A 15,863-nucleotide genomic window follows, 5' to 3' on the forward strand; every position below is an offset into this window, starting at 1 on the left:
ACTACCCCCGGTCTCTCCAGTCCCAGCCCCGCGGGACCACCATTAAGGTATTACTTCGCGGGGTAGGTTTGCTCTAAGGCACTTATCCTTCTCCTATTTGCAGCTTTCCTCCTTTTTTGTTCCTTCAGCAACTCCTCCTGCATTTGGATGATTGCGGAACTAACCGCAAGCCACTTCTCCTCGGACTTCAGCATCTCAGTAACCAAGATTTCCGGGGTCCCGCTCCTGCCCAGCACCTGGTTTAAGCTCCTTCTCTCCATCGCAAATCGTGGGCAATGAAACATCACATGCTCTGCATCCTCCGGTATGCCATCGCATCTGGGACAGTTCGGAGAATCATCCAACCCAAAGCGGTGCAGATACTGCCCGTTGCAACCACCGTGTCCCGTGATGAACTGGGTAATGTGGTAGTTGGTCTCCCCATGTTTTCGCTCAAGCCACACCCCAATGTTGGGAATGAGCCTGTGCGTCCATCGACCATTCGTAGGCTCGTCCCATCTGCGTTGCCAGAGATCAAGCGATTCTGACCTTGCTGCATTTCTAAGCTATGCATGCCCCTCCATACGTCTTGCATTGTACAATACACTCATTTCTTTGGTCAGAATGTCAACCGGGATCATGCCTGCCACCACAAATACTGCCTCATCTGATGTGGTTCTAAAAGCACTGCAAACCCTCAAAGCCATCCGCCGGTAAACCGAGTTCACCTGCTTCCGTCTCTAAGAGTTTGCAAACGCCTCTGCCCACACAGACGACGAGTAGAGCAGGATGGAGCGCACCACTCCGGCTAGCACCAACCTCCGGGAATGTTTCGGTCCACCAATATTTGGAAACATTTTTGCAAGTCCCGTGGTGGCACTGGCTGCCTTTTGGCATGCATACTCTATGTGTTCCCTAAAACTCAATTTGGTGTCAATTATTGCCCCCAGGTGTTTAATAGCCGTTTTTGATACGACCGTATGTCCACCGACCTCCACTTTCACAGTGTTATTTTTCTGCTGTTCGTTATTAAGACCGCTTCCGTTTTCGCGTCTGCCAAGGTCAGCCCGACCTTTTCTAGCCAGGACTTTATCGTGCTCACTGTTTCCGTTGCATAAACCTCCACATCTTCTGGGTGTTTTGCTGCAACAACCACAGCTAGGTCATCACCAAAGCCGACAACCGTAGTCCCCTCTGGGACGGGAAGAGCAAGCACCCCATTATACATGATATTCCACAACAGGGGACCAAGTACCGATCCCTGTGGTACCCCGGCCGTGACAATGTACTCTTTGGGGCTCTCATCCGTCCCGTACCAGAGAGTCCTCTCTGAGAGGTAGTTTTCCACCAAATTCGCTAAGTATCCGGGGACACCTATGTCAGTCAACGCCCCTTTAATTCTATTCCAGTTGGCCGAGTTGAATGCGGTTTTGACATCCAACGCCACCACGGAACAGCAGCCGCCAGAAATCAGTGCACCTTTTGCCAGGTTTACCACCATGTTAATTGCGTCCACCGTAGAGTAGGTGCGTCGGAAACCAAACTGGCGTGCTGGCTTCGACGATGGGTAGGAGTCTGTTGTAGATGACTCTCTCCATCATATTCCCCATTGTATCCAACAGGCAGATCGGACGATACGACGCTGGGTTTCCAGGTGGCTTGCCAGGCTTCGGAAGCAACACCAACTTTTGCTTTTTCCACTGGGCAGGGAATATTCCTTCTTTTAGGCACGCCTCGAAGGTGTTGGCGAAAAGGTCGGGCCTAGTCTTCACTGCCAGTTTCAAAGCTCGGTTGGGGATGCCATCCAAATCTGGGGCCTTGTTGTCACCGAACCTTCCACATATTTCCCGCAGCTCCTCCACAGTTACAGGCGGTATTATGCCGTCATTTAGCTGGACAAAAATTTGCCTTCCCCTATTTTCGTGGTGAGGGAACAGAGCGGTAACAATCTGTTTCAGGAGGCGCGGACAGGTCACCTGGGGTGATTTCCGCAGTCTTTTCATCACCACTCTGTAAGCCTCGCCCCAATGGTTTATGTCGGCATGGTCGCACCGCTGTTTGAAGCAGTTCTTTTTGCTCCTCCGAATGGCTTCCTTTTGGCGGCCACGCAATTGCTTGTGTGCCTCCTCTTGACCGTCGCCACCGAGTTTTCCCCTGAGCCTCTGGCAAAGCCTCCTTACCCGAAAACATGCAGCACGCCAGCTTGCGATTTTGTTGTTCCACTAGTAGTTGGGTTCCCTGCTGGGGAGCAATCGCCTTCTGGGCATAGTAGCATCGCATGCTTCCGTCACCCATCGAGTGATCTGGGTGGCTTTCTCTCCAGCCGTACCATTCAGGGATATGTTGGATTTGAGCACCGCGGAAAACGTGTCCCCCTCGAAAGCTTTCACTGTCCAGCCAAACATACCACCCGGCATTTTGCGAAAACTCTTTTTCGAGCTCGATCCGCCCTTGATCTCTATGCAGATTGCCTGGTGGTCGCTGTGAGTACAGTCCTCACTGACATGCCAAACGATTCTACTGGCTAAACTGGCACTCACGTATGTCAGGTCCACTATAGACCACAGGCCCCTTCCCCGGAAAGTGTAGGAAGACCCAACATTCGCCAGTACCACGTCTAGCTCCGTGAATGCTTCGAGGAGAACACGTCCCCTGACATTAATTATCCGGCTGCCCCATTCAAGAGCCCACGCATTGAAATCGCCTCCTATTATGATCGGCCAACGTCCTCTTGCATCCAAAACAAGAGCGGCAAGCATCCGCTCATACTCGACGAGTGTAGCGTTGGGTGGAGCATAGCAGCTGTAGATGTGGATGCCCTTCACCTTCGCTCTGATGGAGCCCTCCTCCGGGTGTTCCATTATTTCCTCGAAGGCTTGTTCTCCACAAGTCCATAGCGCTGCTTGGCCCGTTTCGTCTTTGACCCAAACGCTATCACCGTGGTTTCGGTTTGGTTCACTTAGTATGGCCACACCGATGTTTTTCTCGCGGATGGTTTGCGCGAGTAGATCCTGCGCCGCCTCGCCGTGGTTGAGGTTGATTTGTATCAACCTCATCTGCGATTTGTGCTAAGGGCTCTCCTGTATTCCGGGCACTTGCTGCTGCCTGCAATGTGCCGATGATCCACACCCTCCTTTCCTTTGCACAGTAGACAATTTGGGTCAGCTCCGCAGTCCTTGCTGATATGGCCTTCCGCTACGCATCTCCTGCATTGCTTTGACCTGTCATTTGGACTAGTGGATGCCTTCGCAATGTGACCAAAGCCAAGGCATCCAAAGCACCGTTTCAACGCCACCTGTTCCCTAAGGCGACACATAACCCAGCCTATTCTCACTCTCCCTGCTGCTAACAGTTTGAGTGCGTTCTCCACTGGTAGGCTGATGATGGCGGTTTGTTTTCCCCCATAGACTTTCCTTAGCGCTTTCACCACTGACTCTTGTAGTCCGGCAAGATCGAACTGTTTCTCCAACACTTCGCGAACCTCCTCCTTCGTCGTGATTTCATCTATATCTTTGCAGATTATAGTGATCTCCGGCCTGCTAGCTCTTATGTCGGCTTCCTGCCCTAAAGTCTTCCCGATTTGGCTTAAGAATTTGTCCGCAGTTACATCCTTGGATTTCTTAAGTTCCAACATAAGATCTCCCTTCTGCGACCGTCTAATACGACTGACGTTGTCTCCCAAATTGGTGAGTTCGGGGTCTGCCATCACTTTCCTGAGAATGTCGGCGTATGACCCTTCGCCTCGTTTGGAAATGAAAATCACCTCCGATCTAATCTTCCTCCGATAATTTCTTTTCCGCGGTTCTACCTTCCTCCAAGCTTCCGCATCCGCCTTTGAAGGTTTGATCCCTTTTCTCGAGGTAGCCATTTTCACTGGTAGCTTCAGACGTACTTTTCATGAACTCTGCCTTTTTGGGAGTTGAGTCCTTTTTTCTTTTCGGGGTTTGCTGGCCTGTTGAGTCATTCAGCTTTTCGCGCAGCCTCTTCCCCGGTTTCTCCCCTTTTGTGTTTTGAACCGGCGTTACTTGAGTTGCCTGGTTCACTTCTCCAATCGGCGACTTCCCTACTCGTTCATCCTGGGCCTTGCCGTACGTCAAACGGATGCCTCTTATCATGGCCCTTATATTTTGGTGAATGTTCCTGCGCTCCTTTATAAACTCACACAGCTCCATGATCTTTTTACCGAGGGCAGTAAAGGCAGCTCCAGACTGATCATTGCCCAAAATATCGATTGGGTGAATCGGCGTCAGTGATTCTTCCTCATCGAAGACTCCCGCTATACGCTTCCCACTGGGGGTAGCGATCGTGGGGGCATGTGCCCGTGTGGGAGGGGATCTGCGAAAAATCGACCTCCTTCTGAACAGGTTCGTCACTGGAGCCAGTTCAAGTTCCTCCCGTACGCTTGTAACATTAGATGCCACATCTGTACATATACAGTACGTATATTGAATACCGCTGGTTTAATGTACAAATATATCTATTTGAATTAGATACTACCCGAAAGCCTCATTAGGATACATATACATACATATGCCTGGCTTCCGTAACTGATATTGATATATAAATGATTAAGAAACTAAAACTAAACGTTTCTCTGTTATCCCCCATTCATTAAGGTCACTTTAGTGTGGTATGGACGAATTGATATGTTGTGATAACGTCATATACGTTTTAGAATATTTGAAGTTCACATAAAATACAAAAGTTCTACCTTCTATAACTTTGTTAGAAATGGTTGGAGTTCTTTCAAACTTCCCAAAGCTATGTTTTATGTTATCCTTTATACCGCTGCTGTCTTCTAGTATGAACTTCTAGTATAACTTAAGGGAGTTTTGCGGCTAAATTTTTAAAATGTCTTAATATACTATTATCAACTTTATTTGTGCAGATTTTGGAGCAGGGATGTATTTTGAGGCATAAATTCCGTTTAAGTACACCGTTATAATTTTTTTCAGATTTTTCGGTTAGATGGATCCTGAAAACGAGACCTTTTACACTTTTTGAGGGCCATATTTTGTGAAATGCACCCCCCTTTCGCATTTTTGGGGAGCCTCTCCTTACACTCAACACAAATTTGCGCCACTTCCTATATGTAAAGGAATTCACAGACCACACGTTCCCACTGCCGTGACATGATTAGCCGAATAAATCGGGTGTGACAGACCGACAGACAGTTGTGTATGAAGAGTTGCGTATGAATATGTACGGAGTCGAAGGTTTGTGTGCGTGGGTATGTTTATGCGCAGGTCGGGCAAAACGCCCAACCGTGGATGAAAATGGCGATGGGAAGGTCACCTAGAATAAACAACCAATCTGAACGAAGAGAAGGTGTATAAACTTAGGGTGCAGGGCTTGGAAGTCCAGTACCGGTGCCTTTCGGGGGCGGGCATACAGGCTCCCGGTCATCGATATCCCTCGACTGCAGTGCCTTGGTGGTGGATGTGTGTAAACCAAGCTCATCGCTTCCTAGAACACCCACAGTAAACGCGCAGAAAAATGTGCCCAAGGGAAAACGGTGGTAATTAAAACCGTTTAGGAGAAGCTCAACGATTATGAGATTTCCCAATACTCAAAGCGGAAAAAGACCTGGGCCAAAGGAAATGTGCCGAAAGATGAAGAATGTGCTTTGGAACAGAAGTTCGACCTGGAAGAGTTAGCCTTTATTTTACTTGGGGCAAAAATTGTTGAGTTGTCGGAATTCATACAAGATAAACACAACGTGCTTCAAGCAATCAAGCATATGGTGAGAGTCATCAGAGTTCTACATAACAAATCGCGGGAAAGTGCAAAAGATTCGAAGTTTTGCCCGAAAATTACTCGTCCGACGTTGACGCAGCCAATGCAGGTGACACCCAATTAAATACTCGCGGATGGATAGAGGAAAAAGAGGGTTCGGCAAAAGAAAGAGGAACATCAAGGAAATCAGCAGGTTCCCAAAAAACAGGAAAGCGTATCACTTGCTTTGAAGAAGGAGCCTAAAACCTCGATAGACAGGAAAATAGTGCTTAAAACACCAAGGGAGTCGATGTCTCAAAAGGTACACGACGGTTAGACTCAGGTTGGACGAAAGAAGAAGGGTAGAATGAGGATTCATCCCGAAGCGATCATTATTTCAAGCACGGGTAGTATGTCCTATGCAGACATACTAAGAACGAGGGGGGGATGTAAGCAGGATTCGGAGGTACCAAAAGCGAGATCTCATGCTGGAACTGAAAAGAGTCGAAGAGAGCAAAGCCGAATGCTTCCGTAGCCGAGTCAAAAATTTACTTGGGGAAAGTGCTGCCGTGCGTGCTTAGAAGCATACGCTATACAGTGCAAGGACTTAGATGAGGTCACTTCTAAGGCAGAAATCTGCACTGCCTTAACGGAGCAATTCAAGCGACTTGCAGCAGGCATTCATTGTAAGCCTTAGAAAGGCCCGCAAGTTGTTGGATTTCGGGAAGGTTTGTATTGGATGGGTAGTTTGTTGCCTTAGAAAGCAAATCTTATTGAAAAAATGCTGCAAGTGTACTCCCGTACGGAATCTAGCGAGAGTGTGCACAAGTGAGGTTGATTGGTCTAGCCGATGAACACGTTGTGGTGAAACAGGTCACATTGCTCGGGATTGTAACAAGGATTCCAAATGCATGTTGTGTGATGGAAAGGAGGGCCTGGTCAGCGGGCATATTGCGGGAGCGGCAAGTGTCCCGAGTTCAAAAAGGCGCTAAGTGCAGCGAGAAAATGAGGTTGGTCCAAATCAACCTCAATCACTGCAGGGTCGCGCAAGATATGCTCTCGCAAACCACCCATGAATCAGAGGTGCAAGTGGCTACAATAAATGAACCCTATAGAAACCCTAACAATAATGTATGAGTAGCCAATTCAACAGATGGGGCGGCCTTGTGGGCATGCGAGACGAAGCCATATAGGAATGTATGAGGCAGTCCACAAGTGGGTTCGTATGGGGAAAAATAGACGGTATATACGTCTACAGCTGCTTCGCTCCGCCAAGCCTGACGTTGGCTGAATTCGAGGACATGCTGGACATATTGGTTTTAGATGCAAAAGGACACAAACCGAAAGCCATCGCCGGTGATCTCAATGCATGGGCAACAGAATGGGAACGCTCATTTATGAATGCAAGAGAGCGTTGTTTCTTAGAGGTCTTCGCGCAGTTAGATACTTAATACTTTTCGGAAATGGGGGCCCGGTTCGGTTGTGGACCTGACCTTTGTTTGTCCTGCACTAACTCGCGATATGTTCTGCAATGTCAGTGAACAGTACACCCACAGTGAACACCAGGCAACAGGCTTTGACTAGAAGAGCAAGTAAAGCGTCCAAGAATGAGGAGAACCTCAGGTTGATCTGCGAAAGCAATTGATGAGTAGGTAGGGTAGGAGTGACAAGGATGTGAAGCAGCGAGCTTACATGGAAGTCCGAAGAAACCTGAGGCTGGCTATACAGCGAAGCAATTGGGACTGCTTCAAGCAATTCTGCGCAGAGGCGGGTATAGATCCTAGCGCCTACACGGTTGTGATGGGGAGATTTAGAGGTCGGAGGGCTCACCAAATTATATGTCTCGATCTCGATCTCCTACTGAAAATCGAGCGGAGTCTGTTCTCCCAGGAGAGCACAAGCGGTTACAGTCTACAGACATATTTAGATGAGGCTGTAATACCCCCAGTAACGACGAAAGAAGTACTAGAGATTTGCCGTAGGCGGAAAGATAACAGAGCGCCCAGCGTCGACGGCATAGCAAAAAAGCCCAAAAAACTGGCCATTAAGTCGAGGCCAGACATGTGCGTAGAATTGTTTGAAGCATGCTTGGCAGATGGGATCTTTCCGGAGACATGGAAAAGACAAAGCTTGCTGTTGCCTAAACCCTGTAAGCCACCTAGAGAATCATTGCCATACAGACCTATTTGTCTATTGGAAACTATGGGGAAAATGTTGTAGAGAATAATTTATAATATAAGAGATTGCCCGCCAACCAGTACACCACTTCAAAGCACAAACTATCCTCTATGCAAGTAATAGCGAATTAATTCAATGTTCTTGCTAAAGTTTTCAAAAGATTCCGCCACTTAATACAAAATTTCCAACCGACAACACCCATCCATCTATTTAACAATTCAAAGCTCTAACTGTCCTCTATACAAGTGATCACGAATGAAGCTCATTCTCTCGAAATTTTCAATATTAAGGGAGATAAGAGCATTTAAAGTTTTTCAAAAGATTCTGGAAATTTAGACCCATTTCCCCACCTACTAAATCCCGCAACCTATATACCATGTGAAAGCTCCAAACCTCCCCCATACAAGTGATCATGAATTCAGTTCCTTTTTTCGAAATTCTCAATAATAACGGAGATAAGAGCGCTTAAAGTTTTTGAAAAGATTGCGGCACTTTAGACATATTTGCCCACCTACGAGACGCCCCAACCTATATACCATTGGAAAGCTCCAACTATCCTCGATACAAACGATCAAGAATTAAGCTCCTTTTCTCGAAACTCTCAATATAAACCGAGATAGACGCCTCCACTCTAACGCTATTTGCCCACTTACTGGATCCCCCAGCCTGTATTCCATTTGGAACTTCTAACTCCCCTCTAAGTTTTCACGAATTTAGCTCCTTTTCTCAAAATTATACTTTATAATCAAATCTATAGACCCCCAACTTTTTAACCTAACTATGATCACGAGTTTCCGACCGTGATCCGCCTTTACAAAACAAATAATTTTAAATGTAACTCTACACTTTAATATCTTGAATAAGAATGCGGCCTTTGCTTTTTTAAGGTTTTGTGTAAACATAAAACCTTATTAAAATCGGTTTACTGTCTGTCTGTCTGTCTGTCTTCTTTTTTTTTTTTTGAGGAGGTGGAAATCTTCAAAAGACACTGGCCTGGACACGCCAGCGTGTGAGATTCTTACCCACTAAAACCACCCCGGACTCCCTCCAAGCCCCGTGGAACCACCGTACGGTATTATATCACAGGGCGGAGTCAGCTCATTTTAGCTTCGTCCCCTTTCGTCTCTACGCAGTTTGCTCTGGATAGATACGACCATGGAGTTGATCGCATCCCAGTCTTCCTGACATGCTAGCATTCTTCGCACCAGATTCTCTGGCACAAGCACCTCTCCTAGAGTCTCCTCTAGGCTCTTCCTTTCCTCCACAAACCTTGGACAGTGGAAGAATACATGCTCTGGATCCTCTGGGACTTCATCGCAGTTTGGACAATGGGGTGAGGTATCCAGTTTAAACCTGAACAGGTACGGGCGATATCCTCCATGCCCCGTGAGAAACTGAGTAAGATTATAATTAATCTCACCGTGCCGTCTCTCCAACCACTCCTTGATGGCAGGGATGAGCCTGTGTGTCCACCGACCCTTTCCCGAGCGTTCCTAACGCTCTTGCCATCAATTTAACGATCTCTCCCTTTCGGCGTTCTTCGTCTGCGATAAAGGAGAGATAGACTTCGCATTATGTATATTCGTCATCTCGTCTGCCAAGATGTCAATGGGCATCATTCCAGAAATGACGAATGCTGCATCATCTGAGACAGTCCTGAATGCCGAGCACACTCTTAGGGCTGTTCTTCTGTAGACTGAACTCAGTTTGTTACCGTTAAATGTAACCTGCAATACCTTTCCCCAAACTGGAGCTGCATAGAGCAGGATCGAACTCACTACCCTAGCTATAAGCAACCTGGAAGCATGCCGTGGCCCTCCCACGTTCCGCATCATTCTTGCCAGGGCCACACTCGCAGTGGATGCTTTGTCATAGACATACTGCACATGTGCTTTATAGCTAAGCTTCCCATCTATCATCACTCCCAAGTATTTGATCGCAGGTTTAGAAGTGATGATATGATTCCCAATTTGAATAAGGGCAAAATTTCTTTTACGGCGCTTGGTGATAAGGACCGCTTCCGTTTTTTCCTCCGCAAGTGTCAGACCAGAACTCTCAAGCCAACCCTTAACAGCACTGATCGCTTCGCATGAGTATAACTCAGCATCTTCGAGATGCTTTACGACAACAACCAGCGCTATATCATCGGCGTAGCCCACCACCCACCCACCTCCGGAAGGGGAAGATTAAGAACATCGTTGTACATGATGTTCCACAGCAGTGGGCCCAGTACGGAGCCCTGTGGGATACCCGCGGAGACAACGTACTCTTGGGGTCCGTCATCGGTGTCATACCAAAGCCTCCGTTCTTGTAAATAGCTGTTGATAATAGCTGCAAGATAAGCGGGAACACCAATCTTCGCCAGAGATTCCCGTATTAGGTTCCAATTGGCCGAATTGAATGCATTTCTCACATCCAGGGTCACCACTATGCAGTATTTGCTAGTACTGCCCCTTCCGTGGATTGCATTTTCGGCCAAGCCAGTAACCATTTTGATGGCATCAATGGTTGATCTGGCTTTACGGAACCCATACTGCCGATCTGAGAGACCTCCCTGGCTCTCAACAACCGGGAATAATCTATTATAGATTACTCGCTCTAGCATTTTGCCCACAGTATCCAAAAGACAAATAGGTCTGTAAGAGGTTGGCTCACCTGGTGGTTTGCCAGCCTTAGGCAGTAGCACCAACTTCTGTCGTTTCCATGATGTAGGAAATATCCCCTCGGACATGCACGCTTCGAACAACTCAGCGAACATGTCCGGTCTGGATTTCACGGCAAGCTTAAGGGCCTTATTCGGCACGCCATCCAGACCCGGAGCTTTATTATCTCCTATCCTAGTGCAGATCTCCAGCAGCTCGTCACTGGTGACTGGCGGTATTGCCGTGTCGTTCAGAGGTCGCTGGAAGCTGTCTACGCCCTCCTCTTGCTGAGGGAATAACCCCTGGATGATTTTTAACAAGAGTGTAGGACACGTGATCTGCGGAGATGATGGGCCTCTGAATCGCCCCATCACGATTCTATAGGCGCTCCCCCACGGGTTTACGTCTGCTTCTAAACAGAACTCCTTAAAGCATTCCCTCTTGCTCCGTTGGATGGCGAACTTGAAGGTTTTGCGGGCTTCCTTATAGGCGCGCTCTTTTTGCCCTTGGTCGATTCTGCCTACCGCTCTTTGAGCCGCTCTTCTGGCTCGGTGACAGGCCGATCGAAGGCTGGCCAGTTCAGCATTCCACCAGTAGTTTGGTCTTCTACTGGGGAATGAGCACCTCCTCGGCATGGACGCGTCACACGCTTTGGCGATGCATTCGGCCACATGGACAGCTCGTTTCGTAGAGGCGCCTGCTTTATTAGGTTGGTCTAACCACACCTCCGTGAAGGTCTGTTCATCCAGAGCTTTAGCGGACCAGCCTGACATCTTTCTCGGTTTCGGGCATGATGATCTTATGCCCGGTGACTCCACCCATAGCCCAAAGAAGATTGCCTGGTGATCGCTGTGGGTGTAGTGGTTGCTGACACACCAAGCAATACCACGTGCCAGTGCAGGGCTGACAAAAGTTAGGTCTACGATTGAGGTAGAACCCCCTTTCTGAAAGGTGTTTACACATCCTTCGTTGGCCAGAACGACATCCAACTGTGCGAAAGCGTCTAATAGACTGCGGCCCCTTGCATTTGTCTCTCTGCTACCCCACTCACGGGCCCAAGCATTGAAGTCACCAGCTATGACCCTTGGACTACGACCCCTTGCGTCGAGAACAAGGCTGTCAAGCATTTCCTCGAATTCGGGCAGTGTCAGGCTTGGTGGGGCGTAACAGCTGTACACATATACCCCGTTTATTTTCGCCCACACAAAGCCGCTGTATGTCTGATTCCCAGTACATTGGATGGCTTGTCGACCGCATGCCCATATCGCCGCTCCACCAGACGAATCTATAACCCACACGCCACCGTGACGGTTTTTATAGGGTTCGCTAATGATGGCAATTTGAATAAACCTCATTTTTTCATTGAAGTCAGCGCCTTCCTAAATTCCGGGCATTTAGCACTTCCGGCAATATGCCGGTAATCCCGTCCCTCACTTCCTTCGCATAATAAGCATTTGGGGTTCCTATTGCACGCTTTGGCAATATGGCCTTTCTCCCCACACCTTCTGCATCGATCGGACCGATCAATGCCGTTGGTGCATGCCTTCGCGAAATGACCAAACGCGAGGCACTTGAAGCACCTCTTTAGAGAAATCAACCCATCCGATTCGAACCTTCCCGGCCGCCAATAACTGCTGCGCGGCGTCCACTGGCAATCGCAATGTGGCCGTCTGAGTATTGTCATAGGCTTTCCGCAAACTCACAATGGACTCTTCGGCAAGTTCCTCCAACTTGAACTGTTCCATCAAGGCAGTGCAAATTTCTCCTTTGGATGTCACTTCATCGAGATCCTTGCACTGTATATAGACCTCATGTTGTTGGGTCCGTACTGTGACATTCTCCCCAAGTGAGCTCTTAACCTGAGCTCGAAAGCCATCAGTTTTCCCCAAGCTGGTTTTTTTCAGTTCAAACATGAGGTCACCCTTTTGGGTCCTTCGAATCTTGCTGACATTTCCGCCTAGATCTTTTAGGTCGGGGTTAGCTTTGACCTTTTTCTGTATCTCAGCGTAAGACAAACTTCCATTGCTAGAGATTACAATCGCTTCTGAGCGAATCCGCACTTTTTCCTTTTTCTTCGCCTTTTTCCTAACTACTTTGGTCCAACCACCTTTTTCATTCCCCTTGGATTTCGTCGAGTCGATTGCCAGAGCTTGCACTTGGGGGACCTGCTTTCTCTCTTCGGTGCCTTTATTTCCGTTTTTCGGAACTATTTGCATGGCTTTTTTCCTCTTAGGCGCCTGTTGACTTCCCAGAGGATCCACATCTCCTTCCCGCACTCTCTTGTTTGGTGGCACGCTGATTGCAACACGATTAGGTGTCACTTGGGTCGCTTGTGACACTGTTGGGGCAACAGATTTCGACTTGCCCTTGGAATTTTGTTCCTCCTGCTGCGATTTGTTGTAGAGCACTCTAATTGCTCTCACCATATTTTTTATGGGTTGGTGGACGTTGTGCTTGTCCTTGATGAACTCAGACAGCTCCACTATTTTTACACCAAGTTGTGTGAAGGGTAATTCCTCTGCTTCAGGGCTCTGCTCTCCATGATGATTCCTAACCAGATTACTACTTTTAAATACTCCTTCACATTTGGCATTCATTGACCTTCCCTCCGTTTTATCTTTTTTGATGTTTGGCATTGGCGGAGATCTCAAAGTTGACGAACTTCTTCTGAATGGGTCCTTTTCTTGGTCCTGGAGTACCTCCTATTGCTGCTCCTCTTGAATATGTGCGGTCGATGTTGTTGCTGTTTTTGTTGTCCAACGATCTGCTTTCAATTCACCCTTCTTCGGTTTTGTTACTGGTGTCCTTGGTAGAGTGGTACTTCGCTTGAACACTTGCTTTTCCAAATCTAAAACACTTGTAGCATTAGATGCCACGGTGGCCAAGTTGTCCACCGCCGAGGCACTGCGGTCGAGGGATATCGACGGCCGGGAGCCCGCTTGCTCATTCCTAAAAGCCGCCGGTACTGGGGTTCCGAGCCTTTACTCCTTCTCTCCTTCTCTCCTTGTTGGTTTTATTTTCTGGGTGTCCTTCCCATAGCCATTTTGGTCCGCGCACCAGAGATGAGCAAACACTAGCCCATGCACAGTCAGAAAAGAAAAGTGCATGAGCACATATTTACACATCAATAGGTATGCCCCAATCCGCCAGCTGGGGTCGCGCCTGATGGGAGATCTGGCCACTCCTCACAGGTCTGTCTGTCCGTCACACGCATTTTTCTCGGAGACGGTTATAGCCATTGAGACCAAATTTGGTAAAAAGGTGGGAACTGTGAACGCTCACGCATATAGTGAGTTACATCCCGTTACGACGAATTTAAGGGGGGTCCCCATACATGCAAAAGGGGGGTGTACATTTTTTTTTCATCAAATATAGTCATGCGGGGTATCAAATTAAAGGTCTCGGTTAGTACTTTTCGAAGCCGGTCTTAGTTTTGAATTTCGTTGAAAAGGTGTGGTCATTTTTTTAACGTTTAACATTTCTCAAGAACTGCCAAACCGAAAAATCTGAAAAAAATCAGGGGGCTGCTACTAAATGGTGCCTAGGCTCCGAAATACCCTCCATACCGATACCTGTTCAAATAAAGTTAGTATAGTATATTACTATAAATTTTAGTAATTGACAGGAAAACCCCCCTTAAGTTCACCTCAGAATCACAGCAACGTAGGCTACAGTATAGAGCATGATCTTACCAAATTCGGTGAAAATCGCACTATTACTAACAAAGTTATACTAGGTCAAAGCTGTCGCTCTTCTGCAAATTCTATGCTATTTTCACATAATATATGCCTATTTTACGTGCTACATGCTAATGGGACAAATGCATACTCAAATCTCTTTATAAAAGAAATACACAAAACCTTTCATACCTGAAGCGTCTAGCTTCCGGTGTCCCGACTTGTTTTTATTTATTTCCAATTAGTATCTTACATCTGATACATTTTGCTTAAAAGTAGCTTAGAATTGGCTTAGCTAGCTTGGAATTATTACAATGGGTGGCTATACATTGTTGTGCCTACCCGACCTTCTCTGTAATTAACTTTATTGTGTAAAAACAAACTGTAATTTACAACGTTCCTTGGCTTTATATTTAATTAAAACATTACTTAACCTATTTTCAAAACTGCGTACGCACTAATGATGCGAGAAGGTTTTGTTTTACTTACTTACATCTACCTTATTACTGCTTATATTTACTTACATAAATACTTAATTCTACTATATACAATAGCACCTAATATTCATATAGTGCTTAGCCTCTTTGCACTCCTACCAGGCAAGGTGTGTCAAAGAGGGACAGGATTATTGATTTTAGGTCAGGGTTCAGTATCTGGCACGGCCTAAGGAAAGTCGCTTGTGGGATTGTTTTGCCCTGCTCATGCAGTCTTCTAATTTTTGGGTTTGGATGGTTTTCAAGTTGATTGAAAAACCGCTCCGTAATGTTGAGAATATATTCTCTAATGGGGTCTATATTTGCTCGCCGGTATACTATGGCGTTCCTGCCGCACTTCTTAGTCTTCCAATTGTAAGACAATCCAGTGCAATGTCTTAATACACGGCGTTCGAAAGACATGCATTTATCCATGGCTTTCGAAGAGCAAGTGATCCACGAAGGGGCTCCGTAGCATATGATGGGCCCGATGAGAGTTTTATATAGGATCAGCTTAGTTTTGGTGCTTAGACCCACTTTTTTGCGAAGAAGAAAGTAGATCTTGCGCAATGCACCATTTGCTTTGCCATTGGCGAGTTTAACACGGTCGTTACATTTAAGGAATTCGTTGAAATTGATTCCTAGATATTTGATAGATTTCGACCCTCTTACTATTGTACTCCCGATTTCCAGTTTCAGGCGTTTAGCCTTCCTGTGGATAGATCTAGATCCCAAGTATCTAGATTTCCTCCTGAAGATACAGACTTGTGTCTTGGTTGAGTTAATTTTAATACCCCAGCTCTGGTAGTAGTAGCAGAGGTCAACCAAGTAATCCTCTACATCGCTAACTGCCTTGTGAGTGTGTCGTCGGCATACTGCATAAGTTCTGTACCGACCTTAGGGGAAGCCTTTGCTTGCAATTACATGTCCTTTTAAAGGGTCACAATGCAAGCAATAAAATACGCATCTTTTCCTTATTCATACTTCCTAACAATTATGTATTTACTTAGGTCTAGTGCAATAAAACTAACTTACTTGAGAGCGAGTATTTACTTAGGCATCGTTCTTTGACGATGTCGACATGTGTAGGCGGATAGATGAGGATGACGTAACTACCTACAACACGCGAAAACCTATATACCATTTGAAAGGTCTAACTATCATCGACACAAACGATCAAGAATTAAGCTAATTCTCTT

This window comes from Hermetia illucens, chromosome 4 (genome assembly GCF_905115235.1).
Source record: "Hermetia illucens chromosome 4, iHerIll2.2.curated.20191125, whole genome shotgun sequence".
In the NCBI taxonomy this organism is placed as follows: domain Eukaryota; kingdom Metazoa; phylum Arthropoda; class Insecta; order Diptera; family Stratiomyidae; genus Hermetia; species Hermetia illucens.